We start from the raw sequence: 15,220 nt of genomic DNA on the forward strand, positions 1-15,220 counted from the left end.
ATGCAAGAGGTGATATTCTGGTAAAACAAGCTGCTTTACATTCCTTCAAGATTAAGCCTGAAGGCTGCTCTCCACAGCTACCACTTGGATAGCTTTCTAAAGGTTATCTTTGACTTCAAACATTATAAGGGTCGTTTGAACTGGTGCAAGGTGCCCACTTTAATTAGTGGACAGCATATACCAGGCCAACTTCTCACAGGTTCCTTCTGCAAAGCAGCAGCAAACTAAGTATCAAGATAGCAGAGAGGTACACTCTGAAATGCGAGGAACTTATATTCAAAGAAACTAACGGTCCCTACCACTTCAAGTCTTGAGTGAGTCCCAGGGCATTCTTGGTAATTAATTTTCTCTTGCTTCTACTTGCGTATTTCATGTAATGCAAGCATCACTGCCAAAGAGCCTCACACCAAGCAGGGTTAACACTCGGCCTACACAGTTGGCCTCCCCTGCAGCAGAACACACGAGCACCATAGAAATTTGAAGGAACATGCTTCTATGCTGACTGGCGTACACAGGTGAGATCCGCTCATGACAAATGCAGCACAATTTATCTCAATTGCCTTTATATTTAAATTTGAAAGGGATTTACCAAGATATGTAAGAGTATCTGAGTAACAAATAAAGCTAGCATATCAGGTATACAGTGATCATTAAGAGGGAAATATTAAGGGGCATATTTACAAGAACTGATGCATGCGTAAGATTTCTTGCGCCTGCCACAAATGTCCTAACAACGCCATGGATGCACTGGATGTGCTCCATGGTGCAAGGATTCACGGATGTGCCTTAAATTCTGATGCATCTTTTGGCGCTAAAGTGATGCATTTCTGGAGTTGGTCATAAGACTGACACAACTCCAGTAATGCGTTAGAACACAGAGGTGAGCTCAATGTTCAAAGCCCTGTGTCAATCCTTGCAACTGGTTTGAGAAGGTGTATGGATTTTGACGCAGTCAAGTTGGAAAGTGACGCAGTAAAAAGTCGTAAATTTCACTGCGTCAGTTGTACGTGGCTTTTAACGTGGGGACGCCTATCCTGCATACATTATACCTGGCGCAGGTATAATGTGACACAGGCCTCTACAAACCGACACATTGGGCCCTATGCGTCAGTTTGTACATATGGAGTAGTGTAGAGCACTGATTGAATGGCTGCTGCATCAAAGAAAATGATGCTGGGCGGCGCTAGCTCCTTGTAAATATGCCCCTCAGTTTTGTCAATATTTAATTTATAATCCATCATTTTAGAGTACTAATTAATTATTTTTAGTACACAAGGAATAGTTTAAATCTGATATAAATAATTCTTCAGAGTTATGCGTAGAGCAAAGTACCAGTTCAATTCCTAATAAAAAGTTGGGATAAGGGACACCCGTGGCCTAGTGTGCCGTAAAAAGGTTACATTAATTAGAAGAGATTCCATTAACATGGATTTAAGTTGTTAGCTCAGTATACAATAACTTAACCATACTCAAAAACATGGGACAAAATTGCACATTTTGCATCGTTCTAAATAAAAATTGGCAATTAACTTTATTGAACCTTTCTCAGTAAATATAGCAAAAAGACCAAGAGGGGAAGGGAACATATTTGCTACAGCTGTGACATGAGACACAAATCTTGTGTTTTGTGAGGACAATTTGCATTTTATGAACCCACGTTGAGCAGGGATTTTTACATATATTTTACGATCTTGGTTAATAAACTATATGGGTCAATAAATAAATACCAATGTATGATCTTTCCCAGGTTTTGGCAAAACTATAATCAACCCTTCTTTAGACCTGCCAGAAGTAGAGTTATTTTCAAAAAATTAGTCAAGAAAGAGAAAAGATATGGGGACACACTCCCAGCTTTTATAATGATGTATCCCAATATGTTGCATCATTATAGGATTTTCTTCATAAAACAGCTGAGGGAAAAACATACAACGTTGCCCAACTCTTGCCTCTTGTCTCTAACAAAAGGCAAGACCAATTGTCTTTGCAGTGCTTCCTCCTAGATTATTTGTAATCGCTGATGCTAAAAACTGAGGGGCACATTTATAAAAAGTGACGCATCGCTGCGTTGCGTCAGCGATGCGTCAAAACAGCGTGTGCTTCAGTACTACAGAATCTTAAGCCATGGATGCGTCATATTTACAACACAACACACCACAGCGTAAGGATCCTGTATGTGTCCAAAAAAAAGCTGTATCCGTGTGTGCCATGTCGTGATGAAATCTGATGCTTCTGGTGTAAAAGTGACGTAGGGCTGACTTACAGGGCGTAAAGTGATGCAAATCAACCCTACTTCACTTTTGAGTGCGGAATGCATCAAAAAAAGTACAAAAACTGACACATCAGAGAAAAAAATGGCATGCTTTACAGAAGGCAGCCATGGAGCAGAGATCAGGCAGCAGAAGCAAGGACAACAAGCCCAGCACCAGCCAGGATGTCCAGGCAGACTCCCAGGGGAAGAGGAATTCCAACTTGAGTGAGGAGGAGAATGACATCTTGATCACAGAGGTGACAGAGCACCAATATCATCATCCATCCAAGAGTGTGGTCATAAATGTCATGTACAATTTGTTACCTAGATATACATCAACTCATACTAAATCCATGTGATGACTGTGTTTATGCATGCTCTAGATCTCATATGTATGAGTATATTGTGTTGTATATTGCAGGTAAATGACGAAAATGATTCAATGGTGACATTCCGTGGGGGGAGACAGTATGGGTAATGGCAGCAATAAGTGGACTGTGAAATGGTCTATATGCTGACAACACAGTAGAAACGTGCCTGTGGTACTTAACACATTGGTCTTATTTCTCACAAAACACTGCAAAGGTATGGGCACGTGTCTTCTACAGGGCATTGGATATATGGTGGGGCAGGAGTCAGGCATGTAAAAGCATTGGCATGTGTGAGCTGGTGACATGTCCCACATCCACTCATACCTATTCAATCTGAATTGGTGTAGGATTCATCATAGCCTGTGTGGACCTGCCATACAAAAAGTACCATAAATTCCCATGTGTATGCCTACAGAAGAAATGTGAAGCAGACAGGTAGATAGAAGGTCATCCTTCCAATTCCATGTTCACATTAAGTTTAATCACAACTTCCTTTGTACCACCATGCCATAATGGCAATATCACCTCTGGCACCCCATCTCACATGTCACCGATATGCAGTACTCTGAGGGGCACACCTGTACTCATGATGTGAGATGACAGTTGCCACATAACATGATCAATGTGGGCTAAGCGTTGAACCCAAGTAAGTCATTGGCATGGAAAATGGACATATGCACTCATCTGGATATGTAACTTGCCCACTGGTTATGCTATCATGAATGATACATGTTAACTATGCCACCTCACAAATACATATGCAGCATCTATACTAGGATGGAATCATCTTTTGGTATGCCGAGCCTGCTCACATGGTACCCCAAGTCCATTGGAGTCCGAACTTTGGGTAGATTATGTACTACAGGTACATGAATGTATCACTAAGCAATTTTACTGTTTGAGTGGCATGAATGTCTGACATGTCTTCAATTATTTAGACTGTACCAATGTTGGTAGTGTGGAGGATGGTAAACTGCATGCTTGTGCATGGTATGATGTGAACACATAAGAGGAAGACACATATTTTGGTAAAATGTCCACTGTACACATGTCAACAATCGATGTGCTGTTTACATTTGGCAGTATGATTTGGGATATGTTTTTACCCCAACCACACCTGTGTCCTGCTCAAATTTAGACTTGGGCAAATATACTATGTAAGGGAAATCACAGCATATCCCATGCAACATTTGTGTCACATATTTCGGCTAACATGTTGGCACTTTTTGTCCATAATATGGGTGAGAGGTATTAGAACCAATGACCATCAGTTTGTTTTGGGGCAGGTGATAGTACATGTGCCATAAGCATCCACACCATTGCTGCCACAATTGTTGCACACTATATTAAGAGGCATCAATAATGTGGGCCTGCATTGCATAGATTGGAAGTATTCCCACATAGCAATTTGGCCCAGTCAATTGCACATGCAACTTTGTCCTACTTCTGTTGTGAATCTACTTGTAAAGTGCAGCTTGTTTCCACAGAGGGATGAAACCCCTTGCACATCCCACTGCAACCCATTTAGGCAAACACACACAATCCTTACACAGCACAGAACCAATCAGGTGACACTTACTAGTAACATTGGGATCTCGGGAGGTCGCCACCTCACCACGGGTGTATGGGTCTAGTCCACATCCAAGACAAAAAAAATGGTACATTGCTCAATAAAGGTTGAACATGTACACTGTGTACATATGAAGCACAGTACATTAATGCCACAAATGCCTGGTATTGTCTGTACATTGGACTTGTAGCATGAGGCACAGTTGAAATGCCCTCATGATGGACATATGTATGCCATGTTGCAGTATTTTCAGATGCTAACAAGCACATCACATATGAGGTACACAGAATGCAGACAAGGTACAAGACCAGCCTAACTTGTGACATGGTGCAAGGCTGCTGGGCTTTGATGGTGATCCAGCGCGAGACCGGAGAGAAAAGAAGGAAATTACATATACACAACTATCCTCCCTGCGTCGCAGACCCAACTTCACACTAGCTCATTCACACATGCAGTCATTGGTGGGGCCCATAACACCAACACGCACGTCTCCACTCACGAGTCTGCACACAGGAGGGATGATGATATCGCGCTGGACATGTGGGGAGTACCTTATAACCTGTAGGGAAGAAAAGTTATTTTACAGAATATACATTAACATTCGCCACCTATAGATTCCTAATCTCAAACATCAAGGCACTCCATCCACTTGGTCGACGGACCAATTAGTTGGATTGGTTGATGGTGATTTAGAACCAGCTAAAACACATTTTAAGACTCAGAATCCTTTATTCTCTTTAACGAAAAACCACAAATTCATAATTTTTGTTAATCAATATTTGTTTATCTAAATTCTTCTTGCAATTCATATTAGCATTTGTTTCATCAAAAGTTTTAGAATTTCTAGATCAATTAATTCAAATCGCAGGTCATTATTTTTACCTATTCTTGCTATCTGGATTTTCTCTAATTCATTGGCTCTGCATAATCGAATTAACCGTTAAATTGTCCAAATAAAGAAGGCCAAAGCTCAAAGTCCGAAAGTTCTTTGCTCAGCACATTACAGTCCCAAAGATCTCCATAGGACCAGAAATTGTGCAAGCATCTGTCATCGCCAGCACAGACGTCAGGAAATCGGAACAAGCCAGGAACAACCAGCATCGACAGCATCGAACACCCCTCCCTATTCTACTACTCTTTTTATAATAAATTTTGGGATAACATGAAACATTTTTAGGCGGAGAAAGTCTGTGATTGGCTGATCGAAAACGTCCAATTTTACTTATTAAAGTTCTCATGGATTTTGCTGTTTCATTTCCGTTGATGACATAGTCCTTATGTTACAATGTTTTTGGGTTTGCTTGTATGATCCAACTGTTCAATTTAAACCGGTTTTTACTGTCCGGGGGTTTGGCAGTCCACCAAGATCCTATCCTTGACCGAGGATATTGGGTGCTCGGTTCTTTAGGAAGTTCACGGAGCCATCCGAGTCTGCGCAGTAGGCGTCGCGCTCACGAGACGGTGGCCACTTCTGAACTCGATTTTCGACTCCATTTTGTAGTAGGCCCAAATGCTACCAAATGCTAACTTAAGTGAAACAAACACAAAATAATAATTCATACAAATAAATTATGATTCTAATGTTATACCCTCACTAATCCCTTTATGTATTAGTATTTACCTAGCATATAGCGACATTTAAAGCGATAATATTTACCTTTAGGATCCAACCAGCAATGCAAACCTCACGTAAGCAACATAAATCATGCGATATCTAATTACCACATATACTACTATTAATATGCATACGTATTTTAATCATTAGGGTTATTTTGCCATGCAATAGCAGTTTCCCACGTGTAATTTGTGTAAGCAAAAGGTTGATTTAGAATAAAACACCACACCGTTAGTAAAATTATAATCAGATAGTTATTTTGTTAGTCTTTACATGCAAAATAGAGGAGGTATACAAAATTTCGTTCTACCTGCTCCATCAATCCCCCCTTTGAAAAAAGTTTGTAAATGGAAATGAATTCAGTTCTCTTAATATTTTGTTAGATCACATTACTGTTTCACCTGTCTCTTCTTCTCTTGTTTTTCTATACATGTTCTCTTTCCACTCTTCTAATTCTACTTCTTCAAGCTCTCTTTCTTTCCTTTCTTTCTCTCTTTTCTTTACAGTTTCTCTTTTTATGTTATTTTGTAATTTTCTTCTTTTGCTACAAAGACATCCTAATCTCAGAATTAATACTAAAATAATCACACATGTTACAGAAAATAATATCTTACCAATAAAGGTACTACCTAGTTTTAGTAAAAAGTTCTTAACAATAGAAAACCTTTTCCCAATCGTTTCCCAAATACCTTCAGCCTCCAGTGGAACAATCTCCTCATGCAAATCAGTTATATTCTTAAAATACGTCTTCAAATCTTGACTTTCGTCAGGAATGTAAGTACAACAATGTTGAACTTTCAGCATTCCACAGACTCCACACTCTTTTGCCAAAATTATATCAAGGGCAAGTTGATTTTGCATTACCATGGCACGCATGGCAACCATTTCAGTATTTACCAATAAAAATCCTCCAGCAGTGCTTGTTGACAAGCGATCCACTACTGTTGATAATCTTCTAATTTTATGTACATTCAGAGATATTCCCACTGCTGGTATCAACGCTCCAAAAATGTCTCCTACTATTTCTGACCAAGATTCTCTTCTCCTACGTGTTAGTTGTCTACCTATCTCATGTGCATCATCTTTTCCTCTTCCCACATGAAATATCTTTGGGAAAACCAGGCCTAGATAACATGTGCCATACCAGTGATCTGGCAATCGATAATATACTTTGTTCCCGCAGATAAAATATAATCCAGGAAAAACCGGATCATTTCCTCCTTTAAATCCCCATCCACCCATGATTTTATAAGTATCATGGCAATCTCTTGTGCCTACAAAGTAATTATCATATGCAGTTTGATTCCTTCTAATACACAACTTCCCTTTCTGAGACCAATCTAAAGCCATTGTTGGACTAGCTTCTCCTTTCAAATGTTTCTCTCTTTCAACATTCCAGACTGCCTTTTCTTCTTTTCCCTCAGGTACTTTCTTTTGCATTTTCAATCTCCTTTCTTCTACCATATCTAAGAAAGTTTTCTCCTCCTTCTTTAAACTACAAGTTAGATTGTTTCTAAATATTGACTCTAATGTTAATTCTTTAGGTTCTAAGAAAAATTCACCTAACACTTTAGCAGGTGTTACTTTATTCAGCTTGTTAACTACAGGTATTTGTGAGAATATGTTATCTACATCTGAAAAAGAATATTCTAGTCTCCCTATTTTGTAAAACAAACTTGCTAATACACTACAAGTTATTCCATATGTCACAGGGAGGTGATGATATGTCACTCCCTCAGATACAGACGCAGGCAACTGCATGCAGACGTAGCAATCCCTCACGTCCATCGTCTTCACATATTCGTATAGTAATTTTGAAAAAACATTGTTAGAAAAATCAGCTATGGGTCTATCTTTATGTAAATAATTTCTATCTATTTTAGTCGAATAAATCTTTTGAATCTTTTCTACATTAGTCTTATTTTCGCGATGTCCTTCTATTGTTTCTAATGTAACCTTAAATGAAACCATTAAAGCTAACGCACTCCACAGAAGCATTAGTAATCCTGTACAACAACAACACATTTTGAACCATCTTCTAAGGAACACACATTTAGATTTTCTACTTTCTGTGTTTGCCATTTCGAAAAATGATCAGTGTCTTTTGACTTCTACTTCACAACTAGTTTTGTCAAACCCAAGGCTCTAAGCACCTACTTGGTTCTTTCAGATTATGTCTTTTCCAGTAAATTATTGTTTCTTCCTTTAGAGCACTTTTGGTCTCTTCAGTTTGGCATTTGATCATCTTTCACTTTTCTTTCACAATCTTGCAGAATTTCCTGAACATCCGTCTCTTCTCCGATGTCAGACAAGATAACTCTCAGGATTTCCGATTCTTCGTATTCCTCAACCACTTCTGGTACAGTCACCTCTGGATCCCCTTGGCTGTCTGCCTCTTCTTTTATTTCAGGCAGTGCCACATATGACCATTCTGGCGACTTATACTTCTAGTTAGGTTTTCTCGTTCTCTTACTTTCTTCTGCTGGTGTATGTTCCACGTCTTTTGATTTCTCTTGGCTAGACACTTCATTCACCTGTTCAGCTCTAGATGAATTTACTCGTGTCAATCTGTATCTTAATCTCTTTATCTTGTTTTTCCAAATTTCATCTCTTGCTGGCCTTTTTAACTTACTTCCTTTTTCATTTCTATCAGTTCTCCATGCTCTTTTTCTCAAAACTCGACCTTCTGGTACTTCTCCATCACTGTCCTCCGATTCAGTTCCAACTTGACCTTTACTTTCAGTAGTCTTTCTTTCCACCACTTTCTTTTTCTTTCCTACTTCTGTTCCTCCTCGTGGTTCTTCCACACAATCTTCCTGCTGTCTAACTGTCCCTTCTTCTACCTGGATGTGTGGTTTCCCTACAACTCCTCGGGGGTCTTCCGCAAAAATCGTTCCCTCACTCTCTGTATCTGGTACCTTACCATCTAATTTTGTTATTTCAGGTGGAATTTCTCTCGAATTTTCATTCGGAACTTCTTTATCAAGAATTTCTTTGACAGTCCCTTCACTGTTTTTATTTTCACTCTTGTGTGCTTGTACTGGTTCAGTGTCTGATTCTGAGCTGATGTCAGAAATCTGCAATTTTCTTCTTAAAGGAAGATTCTCTGGTGCAATAACTGGACTTGATTCAAACTCCCCCCTTTCAGGAGTTTGTCGTATTCTTATTTCTTCAGTATCTGATTCAGAACTTGTATCTGATTCTTCAAAGTATTCTCCTTCCTTGTTATCCACTGGATTTGGAATTCACAAGGTGTGACTAGTATGAATCCAGTTCTTTACTCCTGCACATTTTACAGCTGTTGTCATGGTCAGAATCACCCGACGTGGTTTTCCTCAACATGGGACCAAACAGTTTTGTCTTCTGTGCACTTTTATTCTCACCCAGTCTCCTGGGCTCAGATCATGAGCTGGCCTTCTTTTCAAGAGTGGTGGGATCCGATCCAACCTGATGGAACACAGAATGAACGGAATCAGCCAACCCCTTGCAATAATCCAACACCAAGTCATCAGATATAGGCAATAGCTTGTTGACTGGTATGAAAACATGTCACATTGCTCTTCCCATGACGATTTCATGGGGACTCAAGCCTGTATTCCTATCTGGAATAGATCTCATATTCATGAGTACTAGAGGCAAGACATCTGGCCATTTCAAACCTGTGGCTAAACACATTTTTCCCAGTCTGTTTTTAATGGTGCCATTTACTTGTTCCACCACACCAGAAGCCTCTGGGTGATAGGCACAATGTAGTTTCTGTTGTACATTCAATGCTTCACAAATTAATTTCATGATTTCATTACGGAAATGTTTTCCTCTATCTGACTCAATCGTAACTGGAAAACCAAACCTAGGAATGAACTCTCTCAATAATAGCTTGGCTACTGTAATTCCATCACTTCTTTTTGTTGGGTATGCTTCCACCCATCGAGAGAACAGACAAACCATCACTAGAACATACCTCAACCTGTTGCAGGGGGGCATTTCAATGAAGTTAATCTGCATTCTGGTGAAAGGCCCTCCTTCTCTACCTATCGTTCCAAGACTTACCACTGTTTTTCTTCCAGGATTGAATTCCTGACATATAAGACATCTTTAATAATCCACATTTGTAAAGCTCGAACAATCTAGGCGCTGGGGGCCGTCGGGAAGATTAAGCAAGCTATTGCCCAGAGTCACATGGTGCTGGGCTAATCTGCCGCCGGCACCGGGGATCGAACCGTGATCCCCAGATTCCGGAGTCAGTCGCCCTGGCCGCGGCGCCACACCTCTTCCCTCTTCTTTGACAAAAGCTTTCAGCTACAAGTCTAAATTTTGCATTATACCATGTCTGTTTGGAAAGTCTGATCATAGCATCTCTTCCATATGTAAAACAAGGACCCCCTGTGTCTAATAGTAGTTCCTAGGACAGGGAAACAATATTGCAATTAATAACAAATCCTAGGACATCATTAACCTGGCGCTAATCAGGTTTTATACATATGGACAGAAACTCAGTGTACTACCGAAGAACATTAAAAACAATTCATTTTATTATTAAAATATGCAATTGGTCTCCTCAGTTTTCCATGTTTCTGTATTAACACAGAAAGTGCACATCCATTTCTTTCGCTGCAATAGAGTTCAAATTATTTCTCATAGTCAGGCATGCCAAGTGCTGGTGCTTCACACAAACTATCTCTCAATTGTTTAAAAGCCATCAACTCTTCTTTATTTAATTCAATGGGATCTTTTACATCACTTCTTTTTTTTTTTTTCTCTTTCCCTTTCTTTTTTTGTAGTCCTCATAAACCTCTTTATTAGGAAGTAAAAAACGAACAACCGTTCTTCCCAATTGCACATTCTAATGGCCATCTAAGCCATTGCCCTTATATGCTTTTTGCCGTACGGGTAGGTATAAATATGAAAGTATGAAACAGAGGAGGAGGAGGAGGAATCTTGTAACTTTGTCTGCGTTCTTTTCTCTCACTTTCCACCAAGCAGAACCAAATCACGTATACCAAAACCCAAGTGCTTAGCGAGGCTGATAAGGCATAATCATCGGACCATCAAAAAAAAAAAAAAACTACCTACTATCATTTAAATTGTTACACCATCCGATAAACGGGAGCCAACATTTTACATCCCTCGTACTCTTTCCCTCTAAGGTGACTATATATTTGACAGATTTTAACAAATCCTCTAAATTTGGGGGAAAGAGGAGATACCCATAATTTACAGATTTCTCTTCGTGCAAGCAATGCAATGTAGAAGCTTAATCTTGCTTGGTCTTTAGTTAATTTCACTTCAGGCTCCAACGGCCCAAAAATAACAAATAAAACGCTTACCTTAACTTGCAGCTTAAGCATTTGGGATAACACCCTGATCACTTAATTCCAATATATTTGTAATTCTACACATTCTAAAAACATGTGAATATCATCAGCCTTCATTTTACCACACTTCGGGCAAGGAACTTCACCTCTCCTCCCAAACTTCGACAGCTTCAGAGGTGACCAATACGCTCTATGGATGGAAAAGAGATGGTTTCTTCTCAGATGTGCAGGCTTAACTGTTTTAAATAGCATAGCCATAGATACTTGCCAGTACTTTGCCAGCGATGACTCTGGCAAGTATTTTACCCACAACTCCACTGGAAGCGTAAAATCTCCGTCTTCTGTTTCCACCAATAACCATTAGATCATCGCCACCTCCTTTCCTCGCCGTAAATTGTTGCTTCATTCTAAATTCTAGCTCACTTTGTTCCCCTATTTTTATTCGTGGGTCAGGGAACCAGCTCTGAATTTGCATATACTTACAATTGGAGAGTCGAAAATTTGTAAGCTGACTACAACTCTCCCAAGAGATAAGTCTTCCATCATATATTAACTGGTCCCATTGTCTAAAACCTCCCTCTAATAGAGGTTTAGCCAAGCTATCTTTTGTCCACTCTGGAGAGCCGGGGCTATCCCAAATGGGAGCTAGAAAACTGTGGTAAGGGATTTTCAAAGTTCTTCTCACATTGTACCAAGTCTCTGCTAGCCCCCTCAGAATCTTCAACCTAACCTTTCTAAAGAATTTAGGGTCAGCATACTTAAAAATAAACCCCTCCTTGCCTCCTGGCTCTAGATTCGCTAATGTAGACCACAAACTTCCTGCAATTGAGGGATTTGGTGAGCTAAAAAGATACTTTCCGTTCTTTAAGAGAAAGGCCCATGAATAAAAAAGGAGACCTGGTAAGGCAATTCCACCTTTTTCAATCCTTCTTCGTAGCTTCTTCCAAGCTATTCTTGGCCCTTTACTTGCCCATATAAACGAACCCAGATCCCCTTGTAATTTCTTCAACCAAATTGCTTTAAAAGGTAGAGGTATTGCATCAAAGAGAAAAGTCAATTTTGGAAGGATTATCATTTTAATCAAGTTACTTCTTCCAAAAATTGATAGTGGGAGATGAGACCAGGATTTCAAAAGTTTAGTAGTCTCCTTCCGAGCTTTATCAAAATTGAGTTATGCTATTTTACCAATATCCTCAGATATCGTCACCCCCAGATATCTAATCTCGTTCTTTCCAGATGTCCCCTCAATGTTCCAAGTCAAGACTTCGGACTTATCTTCATTAACCTCATAACCTGAGGCCATCCCAAAGTCAGTCGTTAAGGTCATTAAACGGGGCCAAGTTGTTCTTATATTTGAAGAAAGGATCACTATATCGTCAGCATAGAGCCCCATTTTTTTTCCCAACTGGCAAACTTCAAAGGATGAATTTCTGGATCTTCCCTGATCTTCCTTGCCAGTGGCTGAAAAGCAAGGGTGATAACGGGCACCCCTGCCTCGTTCCCCTTGATAATTTCACTGGTTGCGACAAGGAGCCATTAATTAAGATCTTAGCCTGAGGAGCTTGATAGAACCCAGCCAAAGCATTACAGAAGTTTGTACCTAAATTCAAAGACTTGGTGACTTCCTTCAAATAAACCCAGTTTACTCGATCAAAAGCCTTGGTAGCGTCCAAGGCCACCAAGGCAAAAGGTAGATGGTGAGTAGACGCTAGATCAATTGTGGCAATCAATGAGAAGGCCAGGTCTTTCAAAAACATCCCCCGAGTAAAGCCTTTTTGATCGTCGTGAATTAAATCAACCATCAGCCCATTTAACCTGTCCGCTAGGATCTTTGTGTAGATCTTATAGTCATTATTTAGCGAGGAAATGGGACGATATGAGTCACATTTTGTTGAGCATTTTCCTGGTTTTAATATTAGTACAATCGTGGCCTCACTCCAAGAGGCTGGCATGTCCTTATGATCGATGTATAACTCATTAAACATTTTAGCTAAAATAGGGGCTAATGTGTCCGCCAGAATTTTATATATCTCTTGTGGAATGCCATCTGGCCCTGGGGCCTTCCCCCTCTTTAATTGCTCCATTATGGTACCCACTTCCTGAATCTTTATTTTTCCATTAAGAAGATCTGCTTTTTCCCTTGACAAAGGGTTTCCCAGACCTGGTCTTATCCAGTTATCCAGAATATCGGTGGCATAAGAGTTTCATGGTATACACTGCTAAAGTGATTTTGGAAAACTTGCTCAATCCCTTCACTATCCTCCAGCAGTCTGCCTGTTTGTTCACAAACTATTTCCTCAACCCTATTTCTCAGTTGTTCTTTCTTTACCTTACATGCTAAAAGTTTACCACACCCTTAACTGTATTCAAAATGTGCCATTTGGCTGGCCTCCCATCTCTTCCTCACCCTCTCTTGCATTACCATAGACAAATTAGCCTTCTCTTTTAACAGTTCTTGAAGCATTCTTATTCTTCTCTGCTCATCTATGTTAGGGATCATTAGTTCTTTTTCTAAGGAATGGATCTTTTCCTCCTGTATGGTTACTACTTTATAATAGTTCCTCCTTTTCCCGGCCGCTAAAGCCCCGAGCCTACCCCTCAAAAACGCCTTATAGGCATCCCAAGCGACCCCTGGGGCCACTGATCCCCAGTTGACCTAAAAAAACTCTTCTGTGTCTTTTTTAAGAGCTTGTACCACCTCCTCCTCCAATAGTATTGTGCGATCTAAGGTCCATCTGGATTGGACCACATCACCCCTGACCTCTAATGTAAGCATTATCGCTGAGTGGTCTGACAAATGGGCTCCTATGTGCTCAACCTGTTGTACCTTCTCTTTAATTTTACAATACACCAAAAAATAGTCTATTCTAGACTGATGTTTATACTTTTTGTTGAAAAAGGTAAAGGCCTTTTGTTGCCCAGCCTTTCGTCTCCAAATATCAAGCAACCCTAGTTGTTCCATCATTTGTTTAATTAATCTAAACATATTAGGGTTGACCTGGGCTTTATTACTTGTGGACTTACACAGTTAAAATAAAACTTTCCACAGTACTGCCTTTGCACCCACAGTCCCGGTATTCTTTGAGGAGGCTTAAGAGAGAGAAAGGGGGCAAGGGAAGAGAGACCAAGACCAAGACTGTAAAAGGGGGTGAAAGGGAGGAGGAGGAAGGGGATACAATAATCAGAATAAAGGAAGGAAAGATTGCTGTGCAAAAAAGGAAGGTTAGGCAGGAATTAAAGGTTACCCCCTCCCTCAAGACCTATTTTAAGGTTGTGCCCCAAACAGTTTTCTTAGCAGAGAGTAGGATGGAGGGAGAGAAGGAAATAAATAATAAGGTGATCGTAGGAGGTGCAAAATCTGCTAATGTGCCCGCAGGGATCAGTGATTGGAGTGAAAATATTTTGCCTAATAGATTCCAGATCTTGGCTGAACTTCCTGTTAATGAAAACGAAAATGTGAGCGCTCAGACATCCCAGGCCACCCAAAAAAAATGTCAGCAATTATCAACTCCATAAGTCCTGGGTCAGGAGTTGGGAGGTTCACGGGCGGTAGAGGAGTCGGAGAGCGAGGAGCTGAGTGGGTTAATAAAAGCTCTTACGGTTGAGATGAAGTCTAGGTTTGAGACATCAGAAGGAAATCAAAAAGAAATAAGATAAGCTTGTGATAATTTGGAGAAAAAAATTGATGATCTCAGCGGTAGAACGGCCAAGTTGCAGGAGAAAGTAAAGGAGATTAAAGAGCAGGTCAGTTTGAATACAGCTGAGATCACGAAATTAAAGTCCTCAGAGTCAGAATATTTGGAGAGAGTTGAGAGGTTAGAAAATTTTCGAAGAAGGAATAATATAAAAATTTTGAAAGTCCCTGAAGGTAGAGAAGGAGAGGATATTAAAACCTTTGTAGTGCTCATGATTAAGAAAGAATTACAACTGGAGGAGTCTGAAGAGGAAATAAGTAAAGATATTCAACGTGTGCATAGGGACCCATATAGGCTAAATACAAATAGGACAAAGCCTAGGAAGATCCTGATTAATTTTCTAACATACTCACTAAAGGAGAAAATACTCTCTAGAGCACTGAGTCTGAAATCAGTGGAAGTGGAA

The sequence above is a fragment of the Triturus cristatus genome, chromosome 10, assembly GCF_964204655.1.
Source record: "Triturus cristatus chromosome 10, aTriCri1.1, whole genome shotgun sequence".
Classification (NCBI taxonomy): domain Eukaryota; kingdom Metazoa; phylum Chordata; class Amphibia; order Caudata; family Salamandridae; genus Triturus; species Triturus cristatus.